The sequence below is a fragment of the Diabrotica virgifera genome, chromosome 7 (assembly GCF_917563875.1).
Source record: "Diabrotica virgifera virgifera chromosome 7, PGI_DIABVI_V3a".
Lineage (NCBI taxonomy): Eukaryota > Metazoa > Arthropoda > Insecta > Coleoptera > Chrysomelidae > Diabrotica > Diabrotica virgifera.
Genome location: NC_065449.1, coordinates 126,553,748 through 126,574,842, shown reverse-complemented (window position 1 = coordinate 126,574,842; position 21,095 = coordinate 126,553,748). Strand labels below are relative to the sequence as shown.

The 21,095-nt window shown below is 30.3% G+C and overlaps 2 long non-coding RNA genes across 3 annotated transcripts; both read right to left on the bottom strand.

Moving 5' to 3' along the window:
* Window positions 1-4,185: 4,185 nt before the first annotated feature.
* Window positions 4,186-12,899, bottom strand: LOC126888104 (uncharacterized). 2 transcript variants are annotated; one of them, XR_007699389.1, is made up of 2 exons: window positions 12,528-12,899; window positions 4,186-4,275 (listed from the first exon to the last, which is right to left on the bottom strand). It is a non-coding gene; the product is annotated as an uncharacterized LOC126888104 (long non-coding RNA). The 2 variants fall into 2 exon arrangements; XR_007699390.1 differs by lacking the exon at window positions 12,528-12,899 and adding an exon at window positions 5,005-5,603.
* A 5,982-nt stretch (window positions 12,900-18,881) lies between these two features.
* Window positions 18,882-20,057, bottom strand: LOC126888110 (uncharacterized). Its single transcript, XR_007699397.1, has 2 exons — window positions 19,907-20,057; window positions 18,882-19,844 (listed from the first exon to the last, which is right to left on the bottom strand). It is a non-coding gene; the product is annotated as an uncharacterized LOC126888110 (long non-coding RNA).
* Window positions 20,058-21,095: the final 1,038 nt, after the last annotated feature.

The window sequence follows — 21,095 nt, the reverse complement described above, 5'->3', positions numbered from 1 at the left end:
ATAATATGATTGTAAATAGTTTTGAAAAAGCTGTTTAAACTGTATAATTATATTTTTTTTAAAACGTCTACTTTTAAAAATTTCGTACCTAGGCCTGGATCCCGCATACCAAAAAAAAGTTGATTAATAGCAAGCTCAGATTTGTTAATAGCTTAACAGTGTCTAGTTGGACACACTTTGATGTATAGAAACACTGGAACAGGGGAAGCCTTAATTGTGGAACGTGCCATCCTGACAAGTTTATGATTGTGAAAACTAGCAGGTTGTTTTTAAGTTTATTCAATAGCAAACTTTGTATATTATAATATATGAAAAAATTTTTGTCCGAAAAATATGTTGGGCAGTTGGCTGAAAGACTTTGGTCGATGGCCTTTTAGTACATTGTATCAATAAAGTATGTCTCTCTCTCTATGTTGGGCATTTTAATAATTCCGACACGTAGAACATGTCAGAGGATAGGAATTATATTGGTGATAAATAGCAGTCTGATTTTGCATGCTAATTAAAGAGTAGCAAATCAATTGGAAGTTATGTCCGACACAATACATGAGACGTTTTTGTAGTCTGACGTTCGAAACCTGTAACCTGTTCAACAATTAAAACTTCCCGTTCCAGTGTTTGTTTTAAATTAAAACATCAAAGTTTGTCCGACTAGACACCGTTAAGCTAATAATAAATTTTCAGCTTGCTATTAATAAACTTTCTTTTGGTATGCAGGATCCAGGCCTATTAACTATTTAACTCGAGCAGTTTCCATTTTACCAGCGAATATATATCTCATTCAAAATTCAGCATATCTAGATACTTAACTTAATGAAATCTTACCAGAATAATAAACGTTTATTACAAGAACAAGAAAATTTTGATAATAAATTAAATATTCGGTCAGCTGTAGAAAGGTTTGAACTAATAAAATGCAAAATTAGAGGATTAAAATTTGATACAGAAAATATTCGATTAACGAACATTGTGTTTTACACAATTTTATAATATAGAAGGCAATAATGTTCTGGATAAATGCAATATTGAGTAGGTATGCTAAATAAAGAAATTAATAATATAACGGTGGGTGAAGAAGAATAAAAAATTGGAAATATTATTGAAAATAACTAATATGGAGTATTATTGTATAGGTATCTACCTACCTATAATAAATTTAATTTTATTGTAGGTAAATATTAATTACAAATAGTTGGTATGCAATCAATACCAATTTTTATAAGATTTGTAAATCAATCAAAAACTGGATTGTTGGAAAATAAATGAATTAGGTATCTACTATACACATATTGTGTTAATATTTCTAGTAACTATATAAATAAAAAAACACAAATAGTTCTAACTTAATTTAGATATTAACTATATATAGGATACATATAAATAAGAACTACAAATATTTACAATAAATTACATACAATAATTATTGTATTTATATTCAATTTTAATTAAATTGTCCATTTTACTTTGAACTTAATTTTAAAGTTGGCGGGATTCAGCTATCACAGCACAATAACAAATTTAAGGCTGAATAAAATGGCGAGCGCTTCCAATCCGATTAATTCAGCGCACCGTTCACTAGTAAAAGAGCTTCCAATCCGATTGCAATCCGATTCCAAGCTCTCTGTTTGATGAACGCAACCAATGATACAAACCAAAGACGTATGACGTAGATACATTAATATTATGTGACTCATGACAGAAGCTCGAAACAAATGACAATTGATGAAAAGCCCTATTGGCGTCTGCATATCAGGATCCGGTAATACTATATTATTTATCTATGATCAGGATATTGCTGGGTGTACACAAGTAAACAACACTTTTTTGATTAAAAGGTTTATTTCATTAAATCAAAACTTACATGGATACAATTTAAATAAGATATTTTTTCTATTTAAGGCAATATAATATAAGATATATATTTTAGTATAACTCTCCTACATTAACAAGCTTTAACACATTCAGTGGCCATGAAGTATGGGTAGCATCACGAAGGTTTTACGGAAGGTACTGACGACACATGTTATGTGAGTAGTACTGTGTAACTAAATAAATGATTTAAGTATGTGGTACCAGCCAAGTAGAGCTTGTTCGAGATGGGTACCAAACATGTTAATCTGGTCATGCACAGAGACTTATACTATATTATGTTATATCTCATATTGCTCACTCATTACTTCTGGAGTGAACAATATGAGATGTAATATTATGAGATATACCTATTATACAGGGTGTCCCGAAAAGATTGGTCATAAATTATACCACAGATTCTGGGGTCAAAACTAGGTTGTTTGAACCTCACTTACCTATATACAATAGTGCACACAAAAAAAGTTACAGCCCTTTGAAGTTACAAAATGAAAATCGATTTTTTTTCATATATCGAAAACTCTTAGAGATTTTTTATTGAAAATGGACATGAGGCACTCTTGTGATAGCAGCATCTTAAAAAAAAATTAAAGTGAAATTTGTGCACCCCATAAAAATTTTATGGGGGTTGTGTTCCCTTAAACCCCCCCAAACTTTTGTGTACGTTCCAATTAAATTATTATTTTGGCACCATTAGTTAAACACAATATTTTTAAAACTTTCTTGCCTCTTAGTACTTTTTCGATAAGCCAGTGTTTATCGAGATATTTTGAATATTTGTCGAATCCACCACATATTTGTATCTGGTTAAGTACGATTGTAGCGACTTGTTAATAATCTGAAAATTTATTTATAATTTACATTTTTAGGTATATTTTGAAAAAGATGCCACATCTCGATAAAAGGTGACATCAAAAAAAGACTAAGAGGCAAAAAAGTTTTAAAAATACTGTGTTTAACTAATGGTACCACAATAATAGTTTCATTAGAACGTACACAAACATTTGGGGGGTTTAAAGGAACAAAACCCCCTTAAAATTTTTACATAAATATATTAAAAAAGAAGCCGCATCTCGATAAAAACTGGTTTATCGACAAAATACTAAGAGGCAAAAAAGTTTTAAAAACGTTGTGTTTAACTAATGGTACCACAATAATGAATCAATTGGAACGTACACCAAAGTTTGGGGGGGTTTAAGGGAACAAAACCCCCATAAAATTTTTATGGGGTGGAAAAATTTCACTATAATTTTGTTTTACGATGTTCCTATTATAACAATGAAACATGTCCATTTTCAACAAAGAATCTCTAATAGTTTTCGATATATTGAAAAAAATCGATTTTCATTTTGTAACTTCAAAGGGCTGTAACTTTTTTTATGAGCACATTTGTACTAAGGTAAGTTAGGTTCAATCGAACTATTTTTGACCCCAGAATGTGTGGTATAATTTATGACCAATCTTTTCGGGACACCCTGTATATTATGGTATAGAGTATAGCTCCCATGAGTGCCAAGTTTTAAACTTAACTGATAACAACTAATGGATACCCTTTTATCCAAAATTTTATGAAAATTTTGAATGGTCATATTGGTATTAATTCCACAACCCCTTCCTATAACAATAGGCCCATTGTTGGATGTTATTGCAGTAGTTCTACTGGAAATACTTACTAAAATTGTATGTATCTGCATCACTTAGAAGTCTACCCAAAAAGCTATTAATACTCTCTAAACCATCATTAATACATCTTGTATATATAATAGGATTTTTTTCAGAATCAGATATTTTATTAAGATTTACTTACCATGCTCTATCTATGTGCCAGGCACTTAACAGTCTATTAGGAGCAATACCCATTACATTTGACGAGGCATTGTAAAAGGTGTCATATGAAAACATTTGACTATACATATAATACCAACACAGACATGTATTTAAAAAAATTGGTAAATTAAAGTAGGTATCTTTTCTATTTGAAAATAAGAAAGCAGTGCAAAATCCATTCCCAAATTCATCTTTTACTAATACTGTCATAAGTTCAAAGTCATAGGAATTGAGCCCATGAGTTCCATTGATTGCGATAAAGGATTTGCCAAACTTAATTAACATTTCCTTTTGGCACAGTATTAAGGAATATAAGACAAAAATCATAAATGTTAAATTCAGAATGAATATCCATTAGTATGCCCTGTTGTTTGTAAAATAATATTGCAAAAAATAAATAATCTGTAAGCATTCAACCCAAAAATAAACACTGGTTGCATCATCATTGTACAAATACCCATCTTTCAAATCAATGCCATAAGAGAGTTTAATGTTTGTGATATCTCTTCTTGTAAGTAAATTAATTCTTTTTAATTTGCCTCCTATGCTATTATGCTATCCTGGACAGTCTGAAGTTTACTAAAAAAGTAAAATATAGGTATAGGAGAATCAAACACACTAGTTTGAAATTGTAAACTGTAGTAAATATTCATGAGTATAGGCGGGTTGACATTACTAGTGAATAACGAACGTGGCTCACGCTTACGTATTTTGCCCGTGCTATTGTTATTTTATTATCTATTTTCAAACCCAAGCAGTACATTTGTATTTATGCAATGGCTCACGCTTACATATTTTGCCCGTGCTATTGTTAGATATTTTATTATCTATTTCAAACCCAAGCAGTACATTTGTATTTATACAAATGTACTGCTCGAGTTTGAAAATAGATAATAAAATATCTAACAATAGCAGGGGCAAAATACGTAAGCGTGAGCCACATTCGTTATTCACTAGTAATGTCAACCTGCCTTAATATTTAAAAAGTGGTTTAGTGGTAACATTCTTGTTTTAAATTATATTGTGTATATCGACGGCGGAAAGGCAGGACCTCATAACTGAAAAAATTATATAAAACGAGTTACTTCGGTTTTCGCTTTAGAATAAGTGTATCAGCACCTATTAAACAGCTTTTAGAGCTGGGAAAGCCTTTTGGAAGCCCTCCGGAAACTTTCCCAGCTGTAATCGCTGTTTAATAGCTGCCAATAAACTTATTCTAAAGCGAAAACTGAAGTAACTCATGTTATAAAAAATTTTCAGTTACGAAGTTTTGCCTTTCCGCCGTCGATATGCAAATATTTTACTTACATTTTTGAAGAAAGTCTCAAAATAAACTTTGAAGAGATATTTATCTGATTTTGGTATTTATGTAAGTGCTCTATATCATCCTCATGCCCATAATGTGTCTTAAAACAGTTTCATTATTTTTAGATACTATTATTCGACTAGTACACCAAATAGACATTTTGCAGGATCCTTGGGATTTTAAAGCTCATTCTCTATCTTGTTTTTAAAAATAATTTTTTGAGGATCACATACATATACATCATAATAAGATGTTTCATGTTCTTGTACTCTTGTTCTCTGTTTTCTTCCTGTGCCATCCATACAGTACAAATCTAAAAAAAAACAACATAACAGGTGATTACATGGGCAGTTATACTACTTACAGCTTACTTTGTATCTAATCTATTATCTAGTTTATTAGTATTTAGATTACTCTATTAGTATCTACCTACATAAAACTATCTTTGAAATCTAAATTTTTGATATCAACATCAACCTTAATACTTAAAAAATAAATAATAATGTGGAAGTTACACGTACCTACCTAAAAGTTTTTGAATTGCAATTTTATCAACTGGAAAAGACTTCAACATAATGAGTTTTAAATTATGACAAAGCACAATATTTTGTTTCAATTTACATGTAAATAAAATAATCTTAATCACTTGTAAAAGTAAGGTTAAGATTTTGACTTGAGAAACAGAACTGTCAAATTTAATACCAAACTGCTATAAAATTTTAAAATTCCCGCTAAAAGGAATCTGGCAACATTGCCGTCGTTTGCTGGACATTTAATCTCTCCCTCGTTTGCTGGGAGGCGAGATTTCAGTTTCTCCAGGACTTGTGTTATGGAAGAATTTGGACCAATCACGGGTCACAGATTTTCGATTTGACACTTGACAGTTCGATCAACTTTTGAAAATATATCCATTTACCACAATAAAAACAAATTTGTTTTTAATACTGTGTGTTTACCTCTTTAATTTTGTTATTTTTATCCATTTCTATTTTGTTCTGTAGTATTCTGTTCTTTCATTCATCATTTTAGCCTGTAGGTGAATTGGATTTATAGAAGTATAATATTGGATTTACATTTATCAAAATGCAGTGAACTGGAAAAATGAATTCAAATTCAGAAGATGTAAGTGTAATGATATGTAGATAATTAATATTAATGATAATAATTTTAATTCTATGAAGATGTAAAATAAATACACCTTAAATATAAATACACACAAGTGTTTTAATTTATTACCAAAACAAATTTTAAATAATAATAGTAAATTTAAATAGTACACTTTTGTTAGATCCAAACCCCCAAAAATAGAAAAGTTACAATCAAAGAAATAAAATGATTGGGGTTTTTTAATTTCCTAATATGTAGGTATGTATTTTACCTTTCATTATAAGACTTTTTCTATGCTTGGAGTCACACAAAATAATAAGATAAATACTTGTGGATTTTCTATAATTTTTCTATAAAAACAATCAATATCATCTTGTGCTTATGGTATTCCCTACAGTACATCTACTTATACTTTTGCTTATATACCTATGCTTATATAAATAAAATATATAAAACTATAATGTAACCAAAAGTGCATTTATACTTTTAAATACATACCTTTTCATACATAAATTTTGTTTAATCATATAAGTATAATCATACACATTACCCATTAAACTGTTAAACGTACACACATAGTTAAAAAATGGACAGGAAAAAACCTACAATGAAATAAACACATAAGTATAGGTATCATTCTAAAATTTACCCAAATCCAAATTATTTATTAAGCTAGATTTATAGTTTAACGGACTGTAGACATAGACACTCTGAAAAAAGATCAACATAGAAGTTTATGTACTCTTGTTTATAAAGCTTGCCACTTGCCACGCATGGGGAGCTATACTATAATATATATTATATCATATCGCTCACTATAACGATTCCTAACTAGGAACCTAATTAGTTTAGGAACTAATGGTTCCATGCGTGCAGGTTTACTCATCATTACTATAGTATCATATTGCTCACTACGGCGAAACTAGGAACGAATGGTTACATGTGTGCAGGCTCATTCATTTACTATAGTGAGTGATGTGATATACAATATTATTTATGTAGTATAGCTCCCCGTGCGTGACAAGCTGTGCAAGAGTACACAAACTTCTATGTTGATCTGTTTCCAGTGCGTCTTCCTCTACAATCCTTCAAACTATAAATCCAGCTTAATAAATAATTTGAATTTGGGTAAAGAATTTAGAATGGTACTAATGTGTTTATTTCATTTTAGGCTTTTTCTGGCTATTTTTTAAATGTGTGTGATTATATATCGTTGCTGATTTGCAAAAAGAGGCCAAGTAACATTTTTATATTTTTACTAAGTGGAACTTTAGCTCCCTTTTACACAACCAGTTTAAAACAAAATGTTACTTGGCACCAAAAATTATGAGGCTATCTCAACAGCAATAAGTAATACACTTGGCCCCTTTTTACAGAATAGGTAGAACCTTCGTAGCTACTTATACAATACACAATACTTTTGCTTATATAAATAAAATATATAAAACTATAATGTAACCAAAAGTGTGTTTATACTTTTAAATACATACCTATACAATTTTACTTTAAGTATATAATCATACACATTACCCATTAAACTGTTGAAATGTGCACACAGTTAAAAAATGGACAGGAAAAAACCTAAAATTAAATAAACACAATATAAGTATTATTCTAAAATTCTTTACCAAAATCCAAATTATTTATTAAGCTGGATTTATAGTTTGACGGACTGTAGACATAGACACTGAAAAAAGATCATCATATAAGTTTGTGTGCTCTTGTTTATAAAGCTTGCCACGCATGGGGAGCTATACTATAATATATTATATAATATCGCTCACTATAACGATTCCTAACTAGGAACCTAATTAGTTACGAACTAATGGTCCCATGCATGCAGATTCACTCATCATATCGCTCACTACAGCGATTCCTAACTAGGAACAAATGGTTACGTGCGTGCAGGCCCACTCATTTACTATAGTGAGTGATATGATATAGTATAGCTCCCCGTGCGTGACAAGCTTTATAATCAAGAGTACACAAACTTCTATGTTGATCTTTTTCCAGTGCGTCTTCCTCTACAGTCCGTCAAACTATAAATTCAGCTTAACAATTAATTTGGATTTGGGTAAAGAATTTAGAATGGTACTTATGTGTTTATTTCATTTTAGGCTTTTTCTGGCTATTTTTTAAATGTGTGTACGTTTAATGGGTAATGTGTGTGATTATATATATTATTTAAAATAAAATTGTATATGCATTATGTATTTAAAAGTATCAAGGCACTTTTGATTACATTATAGTTTTATATATTTTAATTATATAAGCAAAAGTATTGTATAAGTTATAAGTAGATGTACTATGTACTGTAGTGAATACCATAAGAACAAGATGACATTGGTTGTTTTTGTATAAAGAAATTATAGAACATTCAAAAGTATTTACCTTATTATTTTGTGTGACTCCAGCATAGAAAAAGTCTTATAATGAAAGGTAAAATACATACATACTATATTTTTTTATAGAAAATTTAAAAATCCCAATCATTTTATTTCTTTGATTGTAACTTGTCTAATTTTTACTGGTTTGGATCTATAATAACAAAATTACCTCATTTACTATTTAAAATTTGTTTTGGTAATAAATTAAAACACTTGTATTTATATTTAAGGTGTATTTTATTTTACATTTTCATAGTATTAAAATTATTATCATTATTTATCTACATATAATTACACTTACATCTTCTGAATTTGAATTCATTTTTAGAGTGCACTTTGATAAATACAAGTAAATACTTCTAAATCATCCAATTAACCTACAAGATCAATAAAAGTACAGAATACTACAGAACAAAATAAAAATGGATAAAACTAACAAAATTAAAGAGGTAAACACACAGTATTAAAAACAAATTTGTATTTAGTTTTATTGTGGTAAATGGATCTATTTTCATTTTCGAAAGTTGACAATCGAACTGTCAAGTGTCAAAAAATCGAAAATCTGTGACTCGTGATTGGTCCAAATTCTCCCATAACACAAGTCCTGGAGAAACTGAAATCTCGCTGCTGGGAGAGATTAAATGTCCAGCAAACGACGGCACTGTTGCCAGATACTTTTCAGTACAGTACTTTTCCTTTTAGCGGGAATTTTAAAATTAGTCTAATGCCACTTTGGTTTTAAAAGAGAGTTCTGTATTCTTAAATTTATAACCTTACTTTTACAAGTAATTAGGATTATTTTATTTACATGTAAATATTGAAAAAAGTATTGTACTGTGTCATAATTTAAAACTCATGTTGCAGTATTTTGAAAAAAAATTAAGCTCAGAAGAAATATACTTATACAGTACAAATTATTTTTTAATGGGAATGGAAATTTACGATTTCAAAGGTGAAAATGTGTTGGGATAGTATAGATGGACACTTTTTTATTTTAGTATTAAGTGGTTACATACAGAATATTAATAAAATTACTAGTAATTTGAATTAGTTTTAATATGTATTATAATAGTATTAATTCTCATCATGTATCTGGCTAAATAGCTAAGCGCTAAAGCCGCAAAATAAAAAAAATTGAAAAAAACATTCTTAGTGGCCTGGCACCTTTACTTTGACTGGGGGCGAGGTGAGTTAATAAATTCTATTTTCTTATTGCAGTCATTTTGTGACGGCTTAAGAAGTTAGATAAGTGATGTCTTTAGGCTGTGAAATTTTAACCGTAGAAAGACATCTTTATGACTTGTATTTACATGATATAGGGCTTTTCACTCAGTCATTTGTTTCGAGCTTCTGTCATGTGTTGTCTAATATTAATATATCTATGTCTTATGTTATTGATATTGCCAATGATACAAACCACAGATATATGGCGTATGTCCACTTTACATCAACAATAAATTGAATAAGAAATTGACAAAGTTATTCAAGGCCAAATTTAACGTGTACAAAATGTATGGTTTGTAAAAGAAAATGAAGGAATTTGATGAAATAGAACAATTGGATATGTTTTATTTTGTCAAATTTCTTTATTTTCTTTTTATTCACGGCAAAATTGGGTGTTTTGTATAGTCAAATTTGACTTTAAATAACTTTGTCAATTTATTGTTCAATTTATTGTTGATGTAAAGTGCACTGTAGATATATTATTATGTGACACTTGACTGAAGCTCGAAACAATCGATGAAAAGCCCTATTCAATAGGGCTTTTCATTCAGTCATTTGTTTCGAGCTTCTGTCATGTGTCACATAATATTAATATATCTACGTCGTACGTTATTGGTATATATACCAATGATACAAACCAAAGACGTATGACATAGATACATTAATATTATGTGACTCATGACAGAAGCTCGAAACAAATGACAATCGATGAAAAGCTCTCTTGGCGTCTGCATATCAGGATCCGGTAATACTATATTATTTATCTATGATGAGGATATTGCTGGGTGTACACAAGTAAACAACACTTTTTTGATTAAAAGGTTTATTTCATTAAATCAAAACTTACATGGATATAATAAGATATTTTTTCTATTTAAGGCAATATATATTTTAGTATAACTCTCCTACATTAACAAGCTTTAACACATTCAGTGGCCATGACGTATGGGTAGCATCACGAAGGTTTTACGGAAGGTACTGACAACACATGTTATGTGAGTAGTACTGTGTAACTAAATAAATGATTTAACTATGTGGTACCAGCCAAGTGGAGCTTGTTTGAGATGGGTACCAAACGTGTTAATCTGGTCATGCACAGAGACTTATACTATAATATGTTATATCTCATATTGCTCACTATTTGTAATGAGTGAGCCTGCATACACGAACTATAATATATTATTATGGTTCTGTGTATGCAGGCTCACTCATTACTACTGTAGTGAACAATATGAGATGTAATATTATGAGATATATACCTATTATATATTATAGTATAGCTCTCCATGAATGCCAAGTTTTAAACGTAGCTGATAACAACTAATGGATACCCTTTTATCCAAAATTTTATAAAAATTTTGAATGCTCATATTGGTATTAATTCCACAACCCCTTCCTATAACAATAGGCCCATTGTTGGATGTTATTGCAGTAGTTCTACTGGAAATACTTACTAAAATTGTATGTATCTGCATCACTTAGAAGTCTACCCAAAAAGCTATTAATACTCTCTAATTAATACATCTTGTATACATAATAGGATTTTTTTCAGAATCAGATATTTTATTAAGATTTACTTACCATGCCCTATCTATGTGTCAGGCACTAAACAGTCTATTAGGAGCAATACCCATTACATTTGACGAGGCATTGTAAAAGGTGTCGCTTATGCCTGATATTAAAACATTTGACTATACATATAATACCAACACAGACATGTATTTAAAAAAATTGGTAAATTAAAGTAGGTATCTTTTCTATTTGAAAATAAGAAAGCAGTACAAAATCCATTCCCAAATTATTCTCTTACTAATACTGTCATAAGTTCAAAGTCATAGGAATTGAGTCCATGAGTTCCATTGATTGCGATAAAGGATTTACCAAACTTAATTAACATTTCCTTTTGGCACAGTATTAAGGAAAATAAGACAAAAATCATAAATGTTAAATTCAGAATGAATATCCATTAGTATGCCCTGTTGTTTGTAAAATAATATTGGACATGAGTCTGTAAGCATTCAACCCAAAAATAAACTCTGGTTGCATCATCATTGTACATATACCCATCTTTCAAATCAATGCCATAAGAGAGTTTAATGTTTGTGATATCTTTTCTTATAAGTAAATCAATTCTTTTTAATTCGCCTCCTATGCTATTATGCTATCCTGTACAGTCTGAAGTTTACTAAAAAAAAATATAGGTATAGGATAATCAAACACACTAGTTTGAAATTGTAAACTCTAGTAAATATTCATGAGTAATATTTAAAAAGTGGTTTAGTGGTAACATTCTTGTTTTAAATTATATTGTGTATATCGACGGCGGAAAGGCAGGACCTCATATAGTCTGTTCGCTAAACTCAGACGCAACTTTCTAGATATTTTAATCGGTAATTTTGCCAATTGTAGTAAAATTGCTGAAAAATAATTACTAAATAGTTAATAATCACTAAATAGTTAGTAATTTTCCAAATTTTTGCAAAATTGGCAAAAAACAAAAAAATTATCGACTAAAATATCTAGCCAGTTGCGTCTGAGTTTAGCAAACCGACTATAACTGAAAAATTTGTATAAAATGAGTTACTTCGGTTTTCCCTTTAGAATAAGTGTATCAGCACCTATTAAACAGCTTTTAGAGCTGGGAAAGCCTTTTGGAAGCCTTCCGGAAACTTTCCCAGCTATAATCACTGTTTAATAGCTGCCGATACACTTATTCTAAAGCGAAAACTGAAGTAACTCATGTTATAAAAATTTTTCAGTTACGAAGTCCTGCCTTTCCGCCGTCGATATGCAAATATTTTACTTACATTTTTGAAGAAAGTCTCAAAATAAACTTTGAAGAGATATTTATCTGATTTTGGTATTTATGTAAGTGCTCTATATCATCCTCATGCCCATAATGTGTTTTAAAATAGTTTCAGTATTTTTAGATACTATTATTCGACTAGTAAACCAAATAAACATTTTGCAGGATCCTTGGGATTTTAAAGCTCTTTCACTATCTTGTTTTGTAAAATAATTTTTTGAGGATCACATACATATACATTTATAATAGGATGTTTCATGTTCTTGTACTTTTGTTCTCTTCCTGTACCATCCATACAGTGCAAATCTAAAAAAACAATATAACAGGTGATTATATGGGCAGTTATACTACTTACAGCTTACTTTGTATCTAATCTATTATCTATCATTACTCTATTAGTATCTACCTACATAAAACTTTTGAAATCTAAATTTTCGATATCAACATCAACCTTAATACTTAAAAAATAAATAATAATGTGGAAGTTACACGTACCTACCTAAAAGTTTTTGAATTGCAACTTTATCAACTGGAAAAGACTGCAACATAATGAGTTTGAAATTATGACACAGCACAATATTTATTGTTTCAATTTACATGTAAATAAAATAATAATAATAATCCTAATCACTTGTAAAAGTAAGGTTAAGATTTTTGACTTGAAAAAACAGAACTGTCAAATTTAAAACCAAACTCCTATAAAATTTTAAAATTCCCGCTAAAAGGAATCTGGCAACATTGCCGTCGTTTGCTGGACATTTAGCCCCGTATTTATAGTCCGTACTCAAGACTGGGCCCTGATTCTAAATCAAATTTCGACCAAAAACAAGTCGCTTTCAATATGGCGACTGTCGAAATTATTTGACACGGAGATGAATCATGGTACAATAAAATGAAACTTTATTGTACCATGGAGATGAATGAATGGCCAAAAGCGAGGTTAGGTTTAGTTTAGATGTGTTTTGTTTATTTCTTGCAAGGAAAACTAAATCAAAAGGTATTATAATATAGCTGGGTTTAATTGAAATTTGCTTGTTTTGAGGAATTAGATAGAATAGTAAATTAGAAATATAATAATTGAGAATGTCCACAACATGAATCATCAACTCAATGAAAGATGTGAGGTAATAATCTGGGAAAATTAGTAAAAAACAAGGAAAATTAATTACCAGCTATTTTATTGCTGGACATGCTGAAATCAAATCTTAAGATTTCCTATATTAGTAATATAGCTGTGCAAAGTCCACAGAAAGTGTGCTATTTTGTTTATAAACAAATTAGCACTCCGAAATCTTTTTTTTTATTATTGCTCTATAACTCCGAAAATTTTAACTTTAAACCAAAACACTCACATAAAAATTGACAGTAATTTAATTCTGCACATTGATAATTTATTCCAATTTCCTTCGACGGAAATTTTCTTCGGAAAATTCGGGTTTTCCAAACAAAATCTTTAATTTTCAACTAAAATTTGAGGGAAGTAATTATTTATCAATAATTAAATAATTTGGTGACAGTGACATAAATCTTTTTTGTTATGAGTGTCTTGAAGATATGAAAATTTGTATGTACAAAGAGGACCGGAATTAAAAGGTATCTAATGGTTCAAAGATTAAAATCCTGTTGTTTATAACTCTGTCGCAAATGCCGGTCAAATTTGACCGGTTATACCTGGAATCACTCCTCGCAATTCAATTTGTTTTTCTTCGAAAAGGACACAGAAGCCGTGCTCTTTTCAACAGCGTTAACTTAATTTAATTTAATCTAATATTTTCTGAGGGGTTCTATTTGTTTATAAGCCAAAAAATTGTTTCTTTATAACATTCCTGAGACCGCTCAAATGGTCCAATTTCAATCCTGTAAGGTACGTTGAATAGGTATAGTGCTTTTTTATATGAAAATCATAGTTATTCTGGTGTATCATAATCTTTCTGGTTATTATTTCGACCGAAATTTTTTAATTAACATTTTAATTATTGCTGAACTATTGGTTAGATTGTCGCCGGTCTCCTGATATACAGAGAGGGGCTAAATTATGGAATAAATTCATTTTCTCTAAAATGGACGATTTTAGAGAAAAATCCCGAAACAGGTCGATTTTTATTTTTAAATTAAATTTCTTGGCATATATTTCAAACTAGTGACGTCATCCATCCGAGCGTGATGACGTAATCGATTATTTTAAATAGGAATATGGGTTCGTGTTGTAGCTCATTTACAAAGGCGTTCAATGCTCTATTCAGTATTATAAACATTAATATCATTATTTATACAGGGAGGCCAAAAAAAAATTTGAATTAAATTAATTGACGCAAGAAGAAGAATGCATGTAATTTATTTAACTCAAAATACATTCTATTGCTGTCAGAAAATAGAAAAAAATGTTTATTTTGCAAATAAACATTGCTTTTAGCTTAAATTAAAAGTTCAAACTGCCAATAGGTAGGAGGGAGGCTGTTTGTGATTTAATTTAAGCGAAAAGAAATGTTTATTTGTGAAATAAACCTTTTTTTCTATTTTCTGACAGCAGTACAATGTATTTTGAGTTAAATAAATTACATACATTCTTCTTGTTGCGCCAATTAATTTAATTCAAAATTTTTTTTGGCAACCCTGTATAAATACCTAATGATATTAATGTTTATATTACTGAATAGAGAATTAAACGCCCTTTCAAATGACCTACCACACGACCCCTATTCCCATTAACAAAATTATCGATTACGTCATCACGCTCAGATGGATGACGTCACTAGTATGAAATATATGCCAAAAAATTGTAATTTAAAAATAAAAATCGACCTCTTTCGGGATTTTGCTCCAAAATCGTCCGTTTTAAAGAAATGAATTTATTCCATAATTTAGCCCCTCTGTATAATCTACTATAATAAATCTTTCATGTCTTCAATTATTTAATTATTGATAAATAATTAGGTACTTCCCTAAAATTTTAATTGAAAATGGCAGATTTTTTGGGAAAACTCGGATTTTCTGAGTAAAATTTTTGTTGAAGGAAATCGGAAAAAAAATAACTTTGTGCAGAACTAAATTACGGTGAATTTTTATTTGAGTGTTTTTGGCTCAAAGGAAAAATTATAGGAGTTACAGACCACTAATTGAAAAAAAAAGAAGATTTAGGAGTGCTAATTTGTTTATAAATAAAATAACACACTTTCTGCGGACTTGTCATACCCCATATTACTAATATATGCAATCTTAAGATTCGATTTTAGCAATAAAATAGCTGGTAAATAATTTTTCCCAAAAATGGTATTTTTTCGATAATTTTCCCAGACTATCAACAAAATCCAAGAAACCGAAGCGCCAACCCAAATTCTGAGCAGTCTCAACATGATAAGGTTAATATCCCCAAGAATCGCTATACTCTCCGGCTGTCATGGCGGTGTCGAAATAAAATTGCGACTGTCGAAATGAATTAGAATCAGGCCCCTGATCTCGAGATTGGTCTCAGCCAAGACGATCTTACGGCAACGTCGAGCTCAAGACCACGTTCTGTTTTATAAACGAGTCTTCGGCTAATCTCGGCCAAGATTGATCTCGAGGCTGGAAAATTATGGATTTTAAGCAATTTTGACATAGAACACCAACTAAAAACTGTCAATCGTCAAGTTAAATATCTTTGCAATGTTTTTATATTTAATTTGTTTTTTGAAAATAGATTATTAAAATGTTTTCAGTTAAATAAAGTTTATTTTATTGATTAAAAGTTTACATTTTTATTTTTTCTAAATCTTACATGCTATTTTTTCAAAGGTTAATGACCTCTCATAATTTGTTTCCATTATGAGATAAAGGGATTTCTTTTCTTTGTGGTAAAGGATTGCATATTAAAGGAAAGTATAAATATATTCTTTGATATTACCCCAGTATAACAGAATACTGAGATATTACTTTATTCTTGGTTGGGAGTAATGGGGTTTAATGAAATATTCAAAGTTCTAAGAGAAACCACCCGGAGATATCATTTATTTCTTATGAGAGAAAGCAAAGCAAATAAAACTCTGGTATATTACCTGCCTTTTTATTAATGGTGTAAGCTTTCTTCTATGTTTATATTCTTCATCTGACTAACAACAAAGAAGAAAACATGACAGGTGGTACTTGTATATAATGCAATTACTATTTTCATGGGAATAAGCCTCAATTTAAGTTTTAAATTAAATTTATTTAATGTTTAAATTCTTAAAGACAGATCACATGCTATAAATTTTTTGTGATGGATATTATTGAGTTAAAGTTGATTTTATGTAATCGAATTAACTATATTTTAATAAAATCGTCCCAGGAATGCAACTCATAACTATTGGTGATATTGTTTTAAAGACATCTACTCTAAAATGTCTGAATGAGTTAGATAAAATTAAATTATTAGAAGAATTTTTATCAAGCAACAACAATATTGATATAAAATATTAACAATCTTACCCAAATATCAGCAGAAAAGTAAATATAGCCTATCCATTTCTACTGGACATTAACGCTCCTCCTTCAATTCTACACTTCTATATCATCCTAATCTCCTTACTGCTTCGAACAACTCTTTTCATGGTCTTTCTTTTTTTTTCCTCCAAAAATAATCTCTTACATTCAAGTAATGTTGACCTAGCCACCTGACTTTCCATATCTATTATTTTTTGCCAGTCCTAACTCGGAACTGCCAGCCCTTACCAGTACTATGTCTATTTTCATTTCATCTTTCTTATTCATTGGGTGCGTTCCGACAGCTGAGCCAGCAGTAGCTGTCAGACGTCACCGCTGGAAGTCAGCCGCTGAGAGATTTACTAAGCTTTCCCTATCACGGCTGGATTCAACCACTCAGCTGATTTCTGCTTACAGCCAGCCACTACGGTCGGCCGAACGCACCCATTGTTTCAAGTGCCACAAGCATACAATGCCACTTGAAATAACTGCTTCATAATACATTTTTGCATGATAGTTGTCTACATACATTTTTGACTTCAATCATATACCATCGATCTGCTTACTAGCTTACTCTTAGTAGTATCTTTTCTATTTCTTTTTCTTCTTCCCATTTATCAATTATTGCCACTCCTAAATACTTGAATTTGTTGATATTTTCAATTTTGTATGCCTTTGTTCCTGTTTTTAGTGTGAAAAATTTATTCTGTTTCATCTCTCCACACATTTCAATACACTTAATATTTTATTTTTGTTTCATTTATAGACATGCAATTTTCTTGCTTCACCTCTCAAGTTTCTAAACAACTTCAGCTTTTTTTCTTGTTAAGAGGACTATGTCATCTGCATAAATAATGGTATACAGTGATGAGCGTGCTATTAACTGGCAAAATGACATAAAAGATGGAAACATATAGTATGTTGTGAAATAAAAGGAGATGAAACTAGTAGAGGTGTACAATTATCAATAGGAACCTATAAATTTACATTACATTACATAATTTTCCACCTTTAGACCTATGTGACAGTTGTCATACTCCTGCCACACATCTAAAGGTGACAAACTATGTAATGTAAATTTATAGGTTCCTATTCGCGGTGTGCAAGTACTTGGAAAGGGAAACGAGAAACGACGGTGCGCGAGTCGCGGAGAAATATTGCAACTATCTTAAATAATTCATATTGTCAATTGAAATTGTCAAATTTACGTATATTTCATACCTACTCAGAAAAATTATATATTGCTCCACAATATTGATATGATATGCAATTATTATATAAAGGTAAATTTATTAATTGTATATTGCTTGCAGTACTGCATTTTAATAACTGATTTTATTTACTACATACAATTGTTTACGTTTGCTAAACATAACCTGCATCTTATTTTTTCTTCTTATTATTTTTTTGGACTATGGTCTTGACAATTATCCAGCAACCAGGACTAATATAATTGGCCAATATAATTAAAAGTGCGAATAAAAGTACAGAGCGTAGAAATAGAGGTCGCTTTGCCGAACTTGCACGGTCCCAATATATAATTTTACATCTCTTTTTATTTCACAACATATGTTTTCCATGTTTTGCGCTATTTTGCTGGTTATTAGAGTGCTCATCACAGTATTGCTGTTTACACACCTGGACCTTGGAGGTAATCTACACTATGTCGACATGGTGTTTTTTTATTAGTTGGATTATACACATTGGTTATATATTATCATTAAAATATAGTCATATTGTCTTTCAACTAATTATGGGATATATCAGATTTTTATTAACATCCTAAGTGCTCTAAACTTTGTTGCAAACACATGCTAAACACAGTTGCTCGAAATGACATAGTGTAGTTTACCTCCGAGGTCCAGATGTGTAATTAATTTTATATTTGGTAAGGAAAGGTTTGTCAAATAAATACTTATTTAAGAAGAGGGAAACTCATACTCATTTATTTTAAAATAAAATATAAAAAATACATATTAAGAAATAAAATAAAAAATAATATATCTAACATAATACAGATTCAATAATGTATTCTCAGAATAAATAAACAAATTCCAGTTGAACAAGAGAAAGACAGAAGGTTACTATATATTTATATTCCAAAAATATATGGTCAAAGTACAATAGTAGAGTAGCAGTAGACAGGTAGGTAAAATAAATGATGATAAGTTGATAAAGCACTGGAAACAACGATAAAGCACTAGAATCAGTCTAAATAGCATCTAAAATATGAAGACCAGAGAAGATATAATTTTGAACTATACAGGGCATACCACGATCCATATACTTTCATCAAAATAGGACCACAGTCTAAGAGGAAGGATGGAAGCATATGAAATACTTTCCAAAATAAACACACAAATGTCAGCTGGACATATAACGAGAGAAAGACATTAGATTAGATATAAGGAACAAATAGAATAAGACATTGATATTTTAAAAATAAAAAATTGCAAGAACAAATCCTGAAATAGATTGGAATGGAGCTGTATTCCTCAAGAGACCAAAACTCGAACAAAAAGGGTTGTCGAACAATGATCATGATAACATTTTGAGAAATAATAGACAAAAAAATCAAACACAATAAGAGTAGGTATTCAATAATGTATTCTCATGCAAAATATTGTTGAAAAAAATGTCACCAAAAATTTAGAGATTGTTCCACATCATTAACATGTCTATTTACCACCAGATCATTATTTACCTAGATTGTAAGGTACTGCTGTAGCACATATTATTGCAAGACATGTATATAATTTGATTTGTAGACCTTGTTGAAGAAAGGAAACTCTCTTTTACAGGTTCCAAATAGCTTTTCTACATTTCTTGTTCTCACATGAGTACTATGGTAAAAATATCTTATTTTCTTGATCATTACCTAAAAAGATATTTATGTCTATTAAATAACCTACTATTTATTTAGCAATTATCAATAAATACCTGGCTGTAATACTGGGGTAAGTAGATAGTGGGTGCATTCAGCAGACTCAATCGATGACTAATCGCTTAGTGATTTTCTGCTGAATGCCACATAAATTGTCGATTAGTTATCATTCGATGACTTATCGGTCGCCATTTTAAACGTCGGTTTTGAAATATGATTTCTTAGCAAATCAAAATATGATTGACGTATGACGTGTGTCTAATACGTATATTTTAAGTTATATATCTTAAAAAAACATGAATTGAAGGCAAGGAAGGCCGAAAGGCATATAAATCACGCTGATAAATATCTGAGCTGCTTTGTTGGATTATTGGTATGTACCTATTAGGTTTACCTATGTGGCAAGAAATTCAAGAATTTGAAACTATGTATGAATTAAATGGGGTTATTTATAAATTACCATTTCATAATAATTTTTATTTCTGTTCTTGGGGTGTCTTTCACGTATTTGCAAATCATTTTGAAAAATGTGACAGTTGTCATAACCTATTTTGTATGTACATGAAAGTATACCATTCAGAAGAATCGTTAGCGATTACACATCGCTAAGTAATCGATTAGTCATCGTAGTTTTCTGCTGAATGCATCCAGTGTCTGCATGCATACCCACTACTGTCATCTATTCCTATTAATAATCCTGGAATTTCACTTCTTTCCATTTCACAATTTCACTCTTAATGCTCTTAGATCAAATATTGAATAACTTGATAAACTTGTTGTTGAACAGTAATATACATAATTCTCAGTTGAACAGTAATTTCTCTTCTAGTACCTACAAATTCATTTACATAATAAGAGCCTGAAGAGCCTGTGTCTTTACAGTACCTGCACATTTTTGGAAAGTGGGCTTCCTCATAAAAACTGGTTATATTCCTATTGGCCATGAGCCGATGGGTAGAGGGGATTTGACAGCTTTCGCCAGCGCTGTTAGTGGCAGTTTTGTGCATTTATCTGATAAATTTAAATGGCGCGCCATGGGTAGAGGAGAGGGGATTTGACGGTTTTCTCCAGCGCTGTTAGTGCAGCGTTGCCACATTTAGTAGATTTCTACTTTTTTGGTAGATTTTTGATATTTTTTAAAAAATTCTAGTAGGCAATATTTTTTAGTAGATTTTTGGTATATTTCAACATTTCCTTATGACAAAAATAAAATTTGCTTTTTAATAGTATTTACCCCATTTCTAA